An 18,673-nucleotide genomic window follows, 5' to 3' on the forward strand; every position below is an offset into this window, starting at 1 on the left:
TCTTCATTCTTTCACATGAACCAGCTTTTTGATAAATGCCTATTAGAGATGGTAATGTAATCAAGGGAAATGGCAGCACAACAAAATAGGGAATAAAGTTTAAAAATTAATGATCATTAAAAATTCAAAATTATCTGTGTCCTTAAAGAAGTGACTTAACCTCTTTTATCCTTAGTTTGTTTGTCCATGAAATGTAGAAGATAGTATCTGCCAAGCCTATTTTCATATGATTTTTACAAATATCAAATAAAATAATGGATGTGAAAGTGTTTTGAGCATTGTGTATTCTTAAATTATAAGGCTGTCAATGCCAGCTTATACTTTCCCCCTCTATGGAATAGAAATCACTTTACATACATCATTTTGTTAATTCTTCGAAGAAATGAGAAAACATTTTAAGTGAAAGTCATTCATGACTAAAATGAAATTTAACTGGATTATGGTTCATATGCCTTCTATTTCAATTGCCATTATTTAAGAATATTTGAATTCTACACTTGCACCAAGTTAATAGTGAAATCCAAAATCAACAGTTAGCTTTCTAGTATGTGAGTCTACAGTTCCCAAATTCTATTTTTGCTCCTGTAATCCCAAAATATTACATGTCCTAAAATATTACCTGTCTCACTATATAGAACCAGTTTTCATAAATGTCAGATGATAATAATGTTGATGTTTCGATGATGATGGTGGTGATGGTGGTGGTAATGATGGTGATGAGGATGGTAATGATAAAAATCTCTTACTTTTGTCTAAACCTCTGAATTGTCCAAAGCCCTTATATTATCTAGTGCAGCATTTATAAAAGTCCATATACAAGTTCCACAGAGGCTATTAAGTTTGGAAATTGAAGGGTTAATAATTTTCCTTTTATACTGGACTTCCTAGAGGTTTAATATTCCCCAGAGGTTTTCACAGTAAAATTTCAGAAGGTGGATGGCATATACAGAATTCTCTATGGGAACATTTCATTCCCTCACCCCAAAACATCAAGTGGAATATTAAGTATTTAGTGGAATATACTGTATGATGCTCTTGTCTAATGAATAGACACATCGAATCTTAGTGCTAGAGGTGACCATAGTCTCATGTCATTTAGTTCCACATCTTCATTGAGCAGAAGGGGCTTTGAAGATCAGAGAACTTAAATGACATCTTCAGGGCTACATAGCAAATTAGTGGTAGAGGAGAAATTATAGTCCAAAATTCTAAATAGAGTGTCTTTTTCATTCCATCACTGAGGACGACAGAATAGCCCCAGGCTTCCTTTATCTCTGCCCAGTCTTCCAGTTAATCCTGTCATCCTTTCCCTTATCACCTAGTCCTAGACTCTTACACCTTTCATTTCTCGGATCAGGGCTTCAAAAGTTATCTCCATGACCTCCAGGCTCTTTGGCTTCAAGGACTTCTCCATGAATCATTTATCTTTATTTGGATTCTGTAATATGGTTTTATATATCTGTTTAACAGATGAGGAAAACAATATCCAGAAGGTAAGATTTGCTCAAGGTCAGGCAGCAGTTACGGACACTAAGAACCAAGGTTGGAGCCTAACGATGCCTGGTATCTCAACCTATTTTCCCACATGCTTTAATTTTTACAAAATAATGGCTATCATTTATTGAGCTTAAGTGTCAGTCTTTGTGCTTAACTAAGCACTTTAGTTATCTCATTTAATCTTTTCATTGGCAAATGAGTACACACTGGCGATTAAATCACTCTTCACAGTCCCAGAAGTAGCAAGCAGCATTATAGGATTTGAACCCAAATCTAACTTCAAGTACTACTCTACTCCAAACTCGGCTGGCTTTGATTTTTAATTTGCAAATAAGAAGAACCCAAATCATAGGAGACAGTCCACGATCTTGGGACCACTTTAAATGTCAGCATAGTCAATAGTCCTTTGCTAACCAGGCCCATGGATGTTCCCATCAAGGTTTGGAAAACCAAACCAGGTTCTGGTCCAACTTTTGCTTTTTTTTGGCTTTATAATCTTGAATGAATCACTCTGAACCTCCGTTTCCTTGCCGTGAAAAGATGAATAATGATGCTTACTATTTTGTTTATTTATTTGAGAGAGAGAGAGAGCACAAGTGGGGAGAGGGACAGGGAGGGAGGGAGAGAATCTCAAGCAGACTCCAGACTGAGCACAGAGCCTGATGCGGAGCTGGATCTCACCACCCTGAGATTATGACCCGAGCTGAAACCAAGAGTCAGACGCCATAACTAACTGAGCCATCCAGGCACTCCCAGATGCTTACCATTTTGTAAGACAGTTCTGAGACTAATGAATCTGGAGAGCCAGAGATGATAGGGGCTCATGAGACCCTACGGGATGAGAGAGGAGACCTAAAAAAGAGTTGTGGGGGAAAAATGGGCCTTAGGGAGAGAAATGCATTTGCAGGTACCTCTGTTGAGGTAGACAATGATAACAGAACCTTACAGATTACATAGAAGTGCATGGAAACTACACGGCCTAATAAAACTCTGACAAACATAACTAGCAGCTATGTGAGCAAAATCATATTTCCCAAATTTGTAATTTAAGAGTAAACAGATTTTGAAAGAAGGGAGCCATGGGTTTTTGTTTTGTTTTGTTTTTGACAGATTATTTGTGTGACTTGGTCTAGTTGAAACTGAAAGCCTCACTGAGTGAGGCATCAGATGAACTGGTATGAGCATCCACTTTACAATATTTAGAGTACTCCTGGGAGCTTTGGAATTGTTTATATGCTATTTTAAAATGGAAGATTATGCAAAATGAGAGAAGAGATCATTTTTACAACTTCAGTCATATTACTAGGGGCTTTATGTTGATATTTGTAGATTGGTATTTTAATGAGTTACATAAAGTGTCCCCCTTAATGTTTATGACATATGGTTGTTACTGCAAGCTGTGTTTCTAGGAACTTAGATGCCTAAATACTTCCCAGTACCCTAAAAGCCATGTGGGTAAAAACAGCCAGGAAACACAGCAGTTTGGATCACGTGGCACAAAAACCAAAGCCTGTGCATGTACAACACTGAAAAATTAAAACCAGTACCTCAGTCTAAATAAATATGATGCAGAAATATATTTCTGTTACATAAGAGTAGTTCCATTTAACATATGTTGAATATTTCTAGCTAATATTTGTACCACTTAATCTAAAAATAGAGAAGGAGGGGGAGATAAAGTTGGAGAACAAAACTTCTGGCAAAATGAAAAATTATCTCTATTAGAGTGGCACCTGCTACTGCTGGGTTGTAGTTAAGTTCTGTCTGAGCCGATGCTATAAATCTTCACTTCCAATGATTTATAGTATGACTATAAAAGGGGCTGCTAGAGACCCTTCAAATTTTCAGCCTTTAAGATTTAAGTCGATTTGTCCATGTTCAGCTCTGATATATAAACTTAACAGTGCGCTTATCAAAATATCAGAAATATTTTAAGGATTATTATATGTTACGTATATATTATATATTAAATATTAGGCACATAAGACGTGTACAGGTCATCTTATTAAATCTATACAACAGGTCTAGACCTAACTGTCATTTGCATTCACGTTTTAAATAATTAAATTGAGGGCCAGAGTAGTTTGGTGATTATTCCAAGGTTGCACAGCTAATAAATGGCAAAGCTAGGCTGATTCTTAGCTGCAATTGTTAAACTATGTAGAAGTTAAGCTCATTAATTCTTATTACCAGATCTGAAACAATACAGAGCATCTCCAGTTGTTACAAAGGCCTTGGGACAATAATTGTTACAAAGCCCTTGGGACAAAAGGAGATTTAAATTTATTTTAGATAAGGGATACAAGAATGAAAAGAAAGTTGCACTACCACAAAGTTTTAAATCACCTCTTACGGACACTTTCCCCTAATAAATACTCCGAGTAGAATATATTTGAATTGAATAGTAAAGAATATGTCTCATGAAACTTTGTCTTATTTTGAAATAAAGTCTATCCTTCTTTTTTTGCATTGCTTTTACTTTATCATTTTTCTTCAGAAACATTTGAAGCTCAAAATCACTGTATGGTTTTGATTCTTTGAAGATCAATTTTTTGAAAGTATATGAAATTAATATCCTAACCTACTGGCATGTGAAAATGTGTCTCTTGGAGCTTATATACTGTTGATAAGCAAATACTCTTAGGAGTGATGCCTCCAAGTGAGGACAAAATGTCAAAGCACTCACTCATGATATAGAATATAAAAAGTAAACACCAAAAATCCTGTAAGAGTGGTGGCATTATTTCTTTTTTGACTATTCTTATCTTCCTTTTTTTACTAATGCTTCTATCCCATGATAACATTAATATTCCTTGAAAGTGGGAATGCAGAGGATACTCTGTGCATGTCGGCATATTTGTTTATATACATATTCTATAAAAATCATATATAGAGACATGCTTATGTTTATGTGATTTGTATCAAGTTGTTTTGAGGATCAATTAAAGGAGAAAAAGGCCAACCCATTAATTCATTTGTTCACTATTTATTTATTTATTATTTTTTTTTTTAAAGATTTTATTTATTTGACAGAGAGAGACACAGCGAGAGAGGGAACACAAGCAGGGGGAGTGGGAGAGGGAGAAGCAGGCTTCCCACAGAGGAGGGAGCCCGATGTGGGGCTCGATCCCAGGACCCTGGGATCATGACCTGAGCCGAAGGCAGACGCTTAACGACTGAGCCACCCAGGCACCCCTGTTCACTATTTATTGAGTGCTTACTATATGCGAACCACTGTGCCATATTCAAGATACATTATTAACAGGCCCAAAATAAAGAAGAAATCATATTTACATTACAGTCTAACATATCTTAAAAATGTGATATTATTGGCTTATAAATAAGGACTTATAAATCAATTTACTTTTGTCTTCTACTGTTTGAATTCATCATGTTAATAGAGAAGCGGGAGTAATGAGTGACATTTTAGAATGACTTTTCAATACAACTGAAGATATAAAGTACATTCTGCATCCAACCTAGGCTGTTAATCTGTATCGTGGATCTATTGAACAGTGGTATTAGCAAATATCACTGAAATGGCATTGGGTCAAAAAAAGAGAAATAGGAATTGCAGTGATCAGTTCAGAATAATCATAATAATAATGCTGACTTCTCCCACATTTATTTTAATGATTCATGCAAGTTCAAACTCTATTTTGTGAATTAATTCTCCTATATTCATAACATTCTTCTGAAGTATAAGGAAGTTTTTTTTTAACTTATAGATATGGTAATAGAGTAAAAGAAAGTGTAAATTGATATCGACCTATCTATTTCAAAATCCTGGTGGCTTTATTTTTCAATTGGATAGTTGACCTTGTGAAGTTCCTATATATGAGCTACCTATACATCAAAAGACTTAGTTCTTATACCTCATTTAGAAATCTTTCCAAGCCATTAGAGAGTTCCCTAATTCACGATCTAGTATCAATGGCTTATATATTAATTTGGCAATTGTTCAGATATTACTTTGTGACATTTCTTAGGTCATTCTATTAAACTGTTGTTTGTCGTATGTATGAACTTCTCGCATACATAATAATCATCTTGTTAGTTGGGTCCTTCTCTTAGAACAGGAGTTGAAAATTGGTGATTCTAAGACCGGGTTCACTGGTAAATCTAACAGTACATGTATTTGGCGTGGTCTAATATCTTTTTAATTAGGTTTAATAGGAACAGAATTTGACCCTTGTTTCATGACATAGTTTCCTCATAAGTTCATGTGTGGCACTCATTTATTTAGTTCTCATTAATTGGTTATTTTTAATAATGTGATAACACTCAGGAACCCTCCACTTAAATCATAAGACAGGACCTTAATAATAACCTGTATCCAATAATTCATTCCTTTCCTTCCTCCACCAAATATAATTACCATTCTGTATCCCTTTGTTCATCATTCCATTGCTTTCCTTTTTCTGGAGTTTTATTGGATATGCATATATTTATGAAAGGTAGATTTTGTAACTATAAATTTTACAAAAAGGTAAAAAGGCTAAGTGAAATATTTGGGGATTCTATTTTTCTTTATTTTTTATTTTTAAAGATTTTATTTATTTATTTGACAGAGAGAGACACAGCGAGAGAGGGAACACAGGCAGGCGGAGTGGGAGAGGGAGAAGCAGGCTTCCTGCCAAGCAGGGAGCCCGATGCGGGGCTCGATCCCAGGACCCCAGGATCTGACCAAAGGCAGACGCTTATTGACTGAGCCACCCAGGCACCCCCAGGGATTCTATTTTTTCATTTAATATATTGTTGTTTCATTTGTATTTTGCATATTCCTATAATTCATTTGCTTTTGTCACACTGGGTTTAAAAACACATGAAATAATTGCCACCATTTAAAGACTGGGAGAAACCCAAAGTTCTCTTAAAAATCCCAAGTTCTCTTAAGCAATTGTAAGATCTGGAGATATTTGGTCCGCATTTTTACATGTGATAGATCAGAGGTAAGAAGCAGCTACTGCTTTCCCTTGGGACTGTGCTTTCGAGGCCACACCATTTGCTACATCCCACCCCCTGTCAATTTCACTACCTCATCTGGCATTCTATGGAATATGAGTTGGTACCTCCTTTCTTAGACTGGCTGACTAGAAATCAACAAAACCAATACCTAGCAGTTAAGAAAACCATAGAGTCTCAACTCTTTAAAATGACTTTTTCTTAAAAAAAAATGGTAATTTAAAAAATAATCTGCTCTGGTTGATCCATGAGGACAAAGTTACTGCTGCTTAGTGCCAGGTGGTGCCCAAGCCTGTATAAGAAAGACTGACAATAAATATTTCTCAGCACTTGCCTTGGGTGTTTCTGAATGTGACCTTTAAAAAGCAGCAATAACTATTTACCAAAAGCCAGAAAAGGATTGTTCTCTGGAATAATGTATTTCTTGTTTAGTGCTTTAAATTTGTTTAACCTATTTACATTTTACCCTGGGTCTCCCTGGGTTAAAAGAAAATGCTCTAAGGCTCTATGTTTATATAGTCAAAATATATTGAGAAATTGAGGCATTTATCCAGATAATTTAAGCAAAGAGTCATGATAAGAGGAAAATAATTTTTTGGTCAAAATGACATATTTTGGCAGTCTACACTAAGCAAACATTTTTTTATCCCTTGCAACTATTCATTTGTTCATACACTGGATTTTTTTTTTTTCCTGTTTAAAATTATGTGTTTTTAAAAGTTTCTATTTAAATTTCAGTTAGGTAACATACAATGTAATATTAGTTTCAGGTGTACAATTTAGTGAGTCAACACCTTCATACAACACCCAGTGCTCATCATAGCAGGTGCACTCCTTAATCCCCATCACCCATTTCACCCAAATGCCCACACACCTCCCCTCTGCTAACCATCAGTTTGTTCTCTATCGTTGAGTCTGTTTCTTGGTTTCCCTCTCTCCCTTTTTCTCCCCCTATGCTGGTTTTGTTTCTTAAATTCCACATATCAGTGAAATCATAAGTCTGTCTCTGACTTATTTCACTTAGCATGATACTCTCTAGTTCCATACATGTCGTTGCAAATGGCAAGATTTCATTCTTGTTTACTGCTGAGTAATATTCCATGTGTATATATGCATATACATATATATATATACACACACACCTATATATACACAATGGACTATATATATATGTATATATACACACCATATCTTCTTTATCCATTCATCAGTCGATGGACACTTGGGCTGTTTCCATAGTTTGGCTATCGTAGATAATGCTACTATAAACATTGGGGTGAATATATCCCTTTGAATTAGTGTTTTTGTATTATTTGGGTAAATGCCTAGTAATGCAATTGCTGGATCATAAGGTAGTTCTATTTTTAACTTTTTAAGGAAGCTCCCTATGCTGGATATTTCTTGAGTATTTACTACGTGCTAGGCATCATCCTTGGAGTTGATGTCATAATAGCTAACTCTCTTTTGATACCATTCATTCAGTTTTACAAAGTACTTAAGCCAAAAGGAAGAACACTTGAGAAGCTGATTAGTAAAGAATAAAGCCATTTGTTTTCCAGTAGTTTCAGGTTTTTGTGCTTTTTTTCTAGATTTAGGATCCAAACAACAACAAAAGTAATATCAAACCTTATCTGAGAAAATAAAAGGAAATAAATATCCCTTTCAAACAGCTAGACAGAAATAAAGCCAAGATACAGTAAAAATGCAAGCAACCACACTGAATGCTGTGATTAGTTCATGTGGGAGGTAGAGATGTAGAAAAGAAAGTACAAATCTACAGGGAAATGTAGCACAGTACTCGATGGAATAGAGAATTAAATAACTACAAATCAGGGAAATGTTCACTAAGGAGAAGCCACCCAAGTGAACATCTGTAGTTTCAGGCTTTAACAAGTCTGGGGAAGTATGTACTGGCAGAATGTTCTAAAAATGACAAATCAAGCGCATACCACTCTGAAAACCAAAAAACGTAGAACATTCCACAGAATTCAACGAAGGCAGTGTTTTAGGTTTTTGCAGTTCTTTAGAATGTTTTTAATTCACAAAAAGGTCTTTGCATTTTCTCCCTGTTCAATCGACCAAGCGAGAAGTGGTTTAGGAACTCATGGACAGCTTCTGATTTTACTTCAGACATAAACGTTACAGCATCAGCAGACATGAATCCACATTTAAATTTCAAAGGATTTGTTCCTAGAGAGTAACACCAAATGTAACCTGGGGAATAGATCTTTAGATGCTTAAAATATCTTCACATCTTTCCTTATCATAAATATTCTAATAAGTTACAACCCATTAATGGCTAATACTTTTTTCCACCGTGGATAAAAATTCAAAGAATCCAAAATAAAGAAGGATAAAAGAACATTTTTAATATGTTAGTTTCTTTATGGAGTCTTAAGGTCAGCAGGGAGAAAAATACCATCAAAGGAAAGAAGAGATAACTTTTTTGACAGTGTAGGACAAATAAAATGTTTATGAAAATTACGTGGCTTAATAAAATGTGTATGGTCAAAAAAGAGGATGGAGTCCTTCTAAATTAGGAACAGAGAATAAAAATTGAGAAGCAACTTCAAAAAGCTATAATGGCCATTTGGCAGCACACAACAGTGACTTTTCAAAGCTAGTCAAATCCAAACTAGAAAGTAATGCATAAGAAATTATGCACAGTCAATAAGAGGCTGCAAAAAGATATGGGGGAAAGTACTTTTGAAAGTTTAAATAAGGGAGTTTATTATTTTAAAAAATTCCTCCAGAAGGATAAATTAGCCCCAAAGTAAAATAATAATAGTTAAGATAATTAGAACATACTTATTTTAAGATTATATAATGCTATTATTCATTTTTCATTTCTCCCTTTCCAAATCAACCAGTTATTTCTAAAAGCTTAGCAAAAGAAAAAAAAAAATCATGTGTATACACACACACACACACACACACACACACACACACACACCTGGATGACTCTCCAGAGATTTAGTCTGAGTGAAAAATGTCAATCCCAGATCTCAGTCACTACATGATCCCATTTATATAATGTTCTTGAAATGACAAAATTATAGACTAAGAACAGATTAGTGGTTGCCAAGGGGTAAGGAGCAAGGAGCAGGTGGAGCTGGAGGGAGGTGGGTATGACTGTAAAAGGGCAACATGAGAGATCCTTGTGGGGATGGAATTGTTCTTTATCTTGACTGCATCAATATCAATATCCTGGTTGTGATATTTTACTGTAGTTTCACAATATATTATCATGGCAGGAAATTGGGTAAAGCAACAAGGGATCTCTCTGAATTATTTCTCACAACTGTATGTATATCTACAATTATCTCAAGTAAAATGATTAAAAATATGGTGTTACAGAAATCATGGCTATTAATTTCTTTGAGTAAGTGATATGCAGTAAAGTAATTCTTATAAAGATTCTAACATCAGTTAAAATTGTTCTTTCATGACTCTAGACTTTGGCTAAATGACTTAAACTTTTTGAACTTCATTTTACTCATCTGTAAAAGAAGACTAATGATTCTTATCAAAGATTGAATGAGATATTTGTGTGTGTGCATGCATGCATGAGTGCATGTGTGGTGAATATATCTGTTTTTGTAAAAATTATTTAAGTATAGTTGACACACAATGTTCGTTAGTTTCAGGTACACAACATAGTGATTCAACTTCTCCATACATTACCTTATGCTCATCGCAAGTCTGTCACCATACAGCCCTATTACAATATCATTGGCTATAGTCTCTATGCTGTACCTTTCATTCCCATGACATTCATTCCATAACTAGAAGCCTGTATCTCCCACTATCCTTCATCCATTTTGTCTACCCCCCATCCCCTTCTCTCTGGCAACTATCAGTTTGTTCTTTGTATTTATAGGTCTGTTCTGCTTTTTGTTGTTTATTCACTTGTTTTGTCTTTTAAATTCCACATATGAGTGAAATAATATGGTATTTGTCTTTCTCATTGAAGTATTATTTACAATAGCCAAGATATAGAAGCAACCTAAGTGTCCATCAATGGATGAATGAGGTATTTTATGTAAAGATCTCATCACTGGGTCAGGTAAAATACAGATTCCCAATCAATGGAGGTTATTGCATTAATTTCAGATATTCAAGCATCCCAGTGAAGACTAATCCTCTACCTTCTTGATCAGATTACCAATGTGATCTAGCTACATTTTGTGGCCATGAGATATTATATCCATTCATACAATGCTCCAAAACCAACATCACTGATGATATACATTTCCATGGGTCCCTGGTGTCCTTTGTACTATGATTTTTTATTGGAAAAGTGGCAGGAATTCACTAGGTAAAAATAAAAAATGTGGGAATACCAGAAGTCAGGGAAAGTTATATATATCCAAGGAAAACAAAACAAAACAATCTCTTCAATATATTGAAGAAACTTGCCCAGAATGAAAATGATCTGGTGGTGTCACTTGTTTAAGTGAACAGCAAAATCCCTTGATCCGAACAATCAAGCTAGAAACTCAGTTTCAATTCCTCCCCCTTTGGCACCTTTCACATAGAGTCAAAACTTCAATCTTACAAATTAGACTTTTCTAACCTACTTTTCTAAGGTCTTTCCTTTTCCTTAGCTCTACTCTACTTTCCAAAATACAAGTATATGTTATTTTTTTTTACCCATATTTATGCCATAGCCTCCTCACCAAAATCTGTGAATCTGCATTCTTTTCCTATCTTGCTGCTGGTTATAATCTGAAAATATGTATTATGCTATTCATCATTCCCCACTCTTGCACAAGTCATGATTTAAAAACTCAGATCAAGTCATGTAATTTCCTGATTGGAAGAAATCTTTGGTAAATTCACACTGGCTCCAGAATAATTTCTGAACTCCTATCATGGCACTTTATACCCTCTATGATCTGACCCTAATTTCATGCTACCCATCTCAACACAATCTGTGATCCTGCCAAAAGAAACTTACCTCTAACTCTGTTGACTCGCACATCTTCACGAACGTTAATGTATCTCTCCACTTCTTCATCACTTATAAAAATCCTACTCACTTGCAACATTGTACTCCTCCTCCCTGAAGCCCCCTTTAATCTGAGTTAGAACAACAAAAACCCTCAACTTTTTATGTACCGTTACAGTTCATCAAATACATATTTATTATATTATTTCCTTTATTCTTAGATTATGCCTCATTTTCAGGTGTCTAACTTGCATTATATGTTATATTATGTATTGGATTTTTTAAATAAATATTATAAAATACTCAAAGACACAATCTATGCCTAGTAAGATTATCTTTGAATTTCCAGTATGTTCTATGGTGTTAGGTAAATGCAGAACACTTCGTTCTAAATGTTCAATGGATATTTTTTTGAGTAAATGAATGAATGGACTGCACACATCTGTATACTTCTACAAATATACCCCAGTGCAATATATCTAATAGGCGCTCAGTAAAAGCTGAGTAAAATAGCTTTGAGTGAAATATTATTATAATATTTTTAAAGTTCAAATGGTAAATTTGATTGAAGTATTGCTATAATGTTTTTGAAGTTCAAAAAGCCAAGCCATAGAACATGGATAGAAGGAAAAATAACCAAGGAACTGCAGAAGAAATAAGGAAATAAAGGGTAAAGAAAGGTGATTTGTAATGCTGAAAGAAGAAATGAGAAGCCATTGTGAAAGACTGTGAAATGGAAAATGGTATTAAATATATAAGTGTAAACAAAAGATGAAGTGAAATATCATTACTCTACGAGATGAGAAGAAACAGCCAGGTGTTTTTATGTTTCTGCCTTTACTCAAAAGATAAACTAGGAAAGGTTACCAATAACCTACACATAGGAAAAGCAAAATAATAAATATCAGTTGTGTGGAGTACATAGAATTAGTTATCATGGAGAAATGAAAAAGAAAAAAGAAAAAGTTATGTTTGGTCATTTCCCCTCAAAATCTTAGAACGTGTGTATAGAATTTAACAGGTAAATGTAGAGCTATGCCATATGGTACAAACTATATTCCAGAACATTGGAAGTAAGGGATTTAGGTGTGATTCTAATAGGTAATAATATTTTTTACGTTATGTACAGCAGTTCACCATACCACTAATACACAGCAACATAACAAATGGCCTATTTTCCAAGGCATATTTTCTTATAAAATGCAGGTGGGTTGTATTATTTTACTATATTGTAATACCATATTTGATAATTGCCCATTCACCAGAACATATAACTGCCAAACCCCATCATTGTGTTTAAAATAAAATCTGTTCCAAAAAAAGAAAATAAAAAAATAAAAAAAAATAAAATAAAATCTGTTCCAGTTCCAGATATTCAGATGAGAAGATTCTCTGGTTATTTGTGATGGTCTTTCCCAACAGTAAATTTTTAATTTGAGGAAAAGTTGATATTTGGAAAAGGAGGAATGAGTATCTTTAAAATTAACCACTTTGAAATATTTTTGAAAGGATTTTTAAAATGTTAATGGCAATTATTACTCTTTAGAATATTCCCTCTCTTCAGTCCAAAAATTTTTGAGGAAATTGCTTTTTATCTCTAATCAGTTTTATGCTTAATCAAAACCTTTCTTAAAACATTTCAACAAATGTGACACACTAGGAACTTTTATGTAGAAAAATGAAATGTTACTCACTATGACTAACTTCTAATGCAAATAAACCAAATGTCAAAACAATGTTGAAGTTATAAGTACAACTGCAAGCTGAAAAAAGATTTACAGTTCTTCCCAGTCCCCCATTTATTTTATAGCTGCCATATGAGATTTTATTTCTGGATGAAAGCTGCATTGATAAAGAGGTTTAATTGTCTGTCAGTGTGCCTTATGGTGAAGTTGCTTCATTTACTTCAAGACCGAATCTCATTACCAATCCAATTCTCCAGGCTCCTCTTCATCTTAAGGCGGTGCTTAATTAGTGTAGCCGTGGCCATGAAGGCAAATACTGCGAATCTAATAGACTATTGATTTTCCATCCTTAAATAGATCAGGCACCATTCAATCATGATTATTAGCTGTCCATTAGCTGGAATTCCCCACTCTGATGGGCTGTCAACATCATCAAGGCCATCTAATCAACCAATCAAGAACCAGGTAACACCTGCAAGTGGGGACCTCTTTGAAAACCATGCCTCAAATGCTCGTCTTTATTTTTTTCTTCAGAGGAGTTTCTATTCCTATCCTCATTTTTCTTATTTAGCATTTGAATAAGGCTTTCATTTCCTAACAACTATACTACTTGGAAAGAGGTGTTTGCTTTTGAAAGGTTGATTGTGTTATCTGCCGACAGGCCATAATTTTGCTCAAAACTAATTCTACCCCTTTTCCACATCTGTAATATTTTGAAAATAATCTGACACTATAAACAGTTAGAACTTGTCAAAGCAAATAGATCCTTCTAATTTTAGCAGAAAGATCTTTATTAATTTCTACTGTAGTTTTAAGAGATGATTATCATATTAAAAAGCAAGGGGGGAAATGAACATTTCACTCCCCCCACCACACATATACACGAACATTCAACAGTTAAACCAAGAGGAAAAAGAGCTTGACTGTGATTTTTTTTAAATTGCTTATCGACATAGGAGAAATCACACTTAGCAACACCTCTGTCACTGAAAAGAATGGCAACCACAAAGGCCTTCAGAGGGTAGAAAGTCTGAACTTTTGCATTTAAATTTCGAAACTCTTTGTTGTTTTTTAAAGTTATAGTATATATTATTTACTAAGATAGTCATTGTATGATGAAAATGATGGTGGTCACGTCCTCCGTCTGAAATGCCATTTCTTCTCACACCTTTCTATATGTTGAAGTTTTATTCAAGTGCCATTTTCTCTGTGAATACTCTCTAATCACACCAGTGAACACAAGTGAAATTTCTTCACTACTCACATTATCTTCTGATGTATACTATGGCTTATGTAAAAGCACTTTTCTTCCCTTCAGGGCAGGTAATATGCTTCCATTCATTCATTCATTCATTCAGGCAGTCAATCACTCTTTTAGTCATTCATCCATTTGATAAACATTTATTATAAATCTATAACACGGCAGCTACTATGCTAGGCATCAAGGAAAAATAGATGAAAGACATACACAAGTCTGTCTTTAAGAAGTTCACAGTCCTGTGAAGGAGGTGACATAAATTACAACACAGTGCCATTATTAAGTTTTTTTTTTTTTTTAAAGCTGGTATTTATTGAGGGCCTACAATGTACCAGGCACTAAACTGTGTATTTTGACCGAATTTAAAATCACAAATTACTGTTAAGTAAGCTATCATTGTTCCAATTTTATGGATAAGGAAACTGAGGCCAAAGAGAGCTAAGTAAGTACCTATGTTCACATCACATAGTTGATAGAAGGTGAAAGTGGGTGGTTTCAAAACAGTCATGCTCTTGGCCTCTTACTTGCTGCACAAGGCAATCTGTAGAAGTGTGATAGGCTTGTAACATATTTACCCAAACCAGGACAAGATACTGTCCTGTGAGGTAAAGGGGTTGCTACCCAAATGGAATGCTGAGAAAATAGACATAGTTAGGAGGCCCTAGTAAACCAGGAAAAATGGTTGCCCTACCCAGAAGGGGAACCTTTCTTACCCTTTAGAGGGATTTTAGAACACCTTTGGCAGGAGATGACTTCTGAACTGAAATTGGGAGATTTTGGAGAAAGAACACAAAGTGACTTTTTGAAATAAACTACAGCTTGTGTAAAGACCTTGTGGCTTGAGAGAGGATGGCCTGTTGGGGGAACAAATCTTAGAATTCAATATGGCTGGAAGGTAGGATATGAGAATCAAGAAATTGGATTGTAAGTCAGGTTGGTGTGGCCAGATCATAAGGAACACTGTATGCTACACTAAGGAGGTGTGACTTCATTCAAAAGCTTTGGGAAGTGGAGCTACTGTAGGACTTTAAATGAGAGACAAGATTAGTTATGCACTTTTGGAAGATGATTCTAGCAGTGGGACAAAGCTTAATAAAAGTATGTTAAATTAAATTCATGAAAATAATTATACTTCATGGTGGACATAATAGAATAAGTGCAATTAGAATAAACCCTTTTAACATAAGAATTTGTTGATTCATGAAAAATGTGAAGCCACACTGAAAGATTCCTAAGTTGCATTCCCATGGCATGGCAAGACAGAGACAACAATAAGAGCACGAGGTCACATTGTGGGTTTTCATTTCAAGCAAAACCCTGGAAAACTCAAGGAAGATTTTCTTCCCATTTTTTGCTCAAGAAGGAAGGCAAATCCCACACTCAGTGCAAAACCTGAATAAATTAAATTATACCTTCTAACCACAGAAGTGTCTAAGAGTCAACATGGGTCATAGCAAAGGTTTAAGGCATATCTTTAAAGATGATGCATCAACCTTGACAGTTGCCCTGAGACCTTTCTGACTCCAAAAATATCAGAACTGCATCCCATCCCATAAGTGAACACTGAGAAACACTGCAACTTTTGGAACAAAAATTCATTGCCTGAGATAATGAGCTCAATAGATATTTTCAGAGCTTATCATTTTTTGAGATATATGAGCTGCCTAACAATACATTTTCTTTTACCAATAGAGCCTATTTCATACTAGCATATTCTTTTGAACTTTTTACATCGGAGATTAATTAATTAAGCCTTCTTTCTTAAATTCTTCACATATTATACTAAATGGTTAAAATGGTGGCACATATACTGAAGTTAGAATAATCAATGCTATCTATTACTAAATAAGCTTTAATCATTTTCTTTTTTTTTTTTTTTAAGATTTATTTACTTATTTGACAGAGAGATAGAGGGGTCGGGAGGGGTTGGGCAGAGGGAAAGGGAGAGAGAAACCCAAGCAGACCCTGCTCTGAGCATGGAGCCAGACATGTGGTTCAATCTCATGACCCTGAGACCAGACCTGAGCTGAAACCAGGAGTTGGATGCTTTAACCAACTGCGCCACCCAGGTACCCCAAGCTTTAATCATTGTCTGTAGCTGTTTACCCAGATATAGAACTGCATTCTCTCCTTCAACCCCAGAACTACAGAGATAACCTTAAATAAAAATTAATAATACTACCACATATTTAAATGGAATCTGATGTTACATCTAATCAATGAATTCAGTGAAGTTGCAGAATATAAAAGTAACATTCAAAAATCAGTAACATTTCTGTACACTAACAACGAATTATCCAAAAAAGAAATAAAGAAAATTATCCCATTTACAATAGCATTGAAACAAATAAAGTACCAAGGAATAAATTTAACCAAGGAGGTGAAAGATCTCTATATTAAAAACTGTAAGACACTAATGAAAGAAATTGAAGAATTCACAGATAGAAAAATATTAAATGTTCATAGACTGGAAGAATCAATATTGTTTATATGCCCATACTACTCAAAGCCATCTATAGATTCCATACAATTCCTATTAAGATTCCAATGGCATTGTTTTTACAGAAGTAGAAAAACAATACTAAAATTTTTATGAAAACCACAAAAGATCCCAAATAGCCAAAGCAATCCTGAGGACAAAGAAAACTGGGAGGTGTACGGCGGGGGGGGAGGCATTATATTTCCTGATTTCAAGCTATATTATAAAGCTAGAGTAATCAAGACAGTATAGAATTGGCATAAAAACAGACACACAGACCAATGGAACAGAATTGAGAGCCCAGAAATAAACCTCAGCATATATGGTCAACTAATATTTGACATGGGAGCCAAGAATACTCAATGAAGAAAAGACAGAAAGCAGTGCCTTGGTTAAGTGTCTGACTCTTGGTTTCAACTCAGATCATGACCTCATGGGTCGTGGGATCGAGCCCCGTGTCAGGTTCTGCACTCAGCGGGGAGACTGCTTGAAGATTCTCTTCCTTCTGCCCCTTCCCCCATTCATATACACATTCTCTCTCTGTCTAAAATAGATAAATAAATCTTTAAAAAAAAAAAAGAAGAAACAGATGGTCTCTTCAATAAATGGTGTTGGAAAAACTGGATATTCACATGTAAAGAATGAAAGCCCTATCTTATATACCACTCACAAAAATTAACTTGAAATGGATTAGACTTAACAGTAAAATTGAAAACCATAAAACTCCTAGAAGGAAACAAAGGAAAAATGTTGCTTTTGTCTTGGAAATGATTTTTTTTTTTTTTTGGTTATGACACCTAGAACAGAAACAACGGAATAAAAAATAAGTGCGGCTAAATCAAACTCAAAACCTTCTGCACAACAAAAGAAACCATCAGCAGAATAAAAAGGCAACCTACAGAATAGGAGAAAATATTTGCAAACCATATATCTGATAAGAGATTAATAACCAAAATATATAAAGAACTCATAAACTCAATAGCAATAAATAAATAAATACCCCAATTGAAAATAGGCAAAGAATCTATTCAGGTTTCAAGATATTCAAATAGCAAACAGGTACATGAATAGGTGCTCAACATCACTAATCATTAGGCCATTAGGGAAATGCAAATCAAAACTACAAGGAGACATGCCCTCATGCCTGTTAGAATGGCTATTTTCAAAAAGACAAGAGATAACAAACACCGGTGACAATGTGAAGAAAAGGGCTTCCTTGTGCACTGTTGGGATTATAAACTGGTAGTCACTAAGGAAAACACTATGGAAGTTCCTCAAAAGATTAAAAGTAGAATTACCATAGGTTCTAGCAATTCCACTTCTATATATGTATGTATGTATGCATATATATGAAACAAATCACTATGTTGAAGAGATATATGCCCATATTCATTGCAGCATTATTTAAAATCAACAAGACATGCAAACAGCCTAAATGTCCATTGACAGATAAACAGATAAATAAAAGTGGCATATATACACAATGGACTATTATTCAGCCATAAAAAGGAAGGAAATTCTGCCATTTGTGACAACCTGGATGGACCTTGAAGGCATCATGCTACATGAAAGTCAGACAGAGAAAGACAAATACTGTGTGACCTAATTTATATGTATGTAGAATCTAAAAAGAGAGAGAAGAGAGAGGTGAGATTTGTTCCCAGAGGTGGGAAGGTGAGGAGGAATTGGGTGAAGGTAGTCAAAAGGTACACACTTCTGATAAATAAGTACTGGGGGTGTAAATTACAACATGATGTAGGATATATTTGTTGTAGGATATATTTGAGAGTTCTCAAGAGAGTAAATCCTTGAAGTTCTCATATCAAAGAAAACAATTT

The 18,673-nt window shown here is 34.7% G+C and overlaps 1 protein-coding gene across 13 annotated transcripts in view; it reads right to left on the minus strand.

Annotated features, from left to right (window-relative positions):
* The window catches only part of NLGN1 (neuroligin 1), an 825,166-nt gene that overhangs the window by 140,741 nt on the left and 665,752 nt on the right, over positions 1 to 18,673 (minus strand). The gene's annotated exons all lie outside the window — the stretch shown is intronic.

Source organism: Phoca vitulina, unplaced genomic scaffold (assembly GCF_004348235.1).
Source record: "Phoca vitulina isolate PV1807 unplaced genomic scaffold, GSC_HSeal_1.0 scaffold8, whole genome shotgun sequence".
Lineage (NCBI taxonomy): Eukaryota > Metazoa > Chordata > Mammalia > Carnivora > Phocidae > Phoca > Phoca vitulina.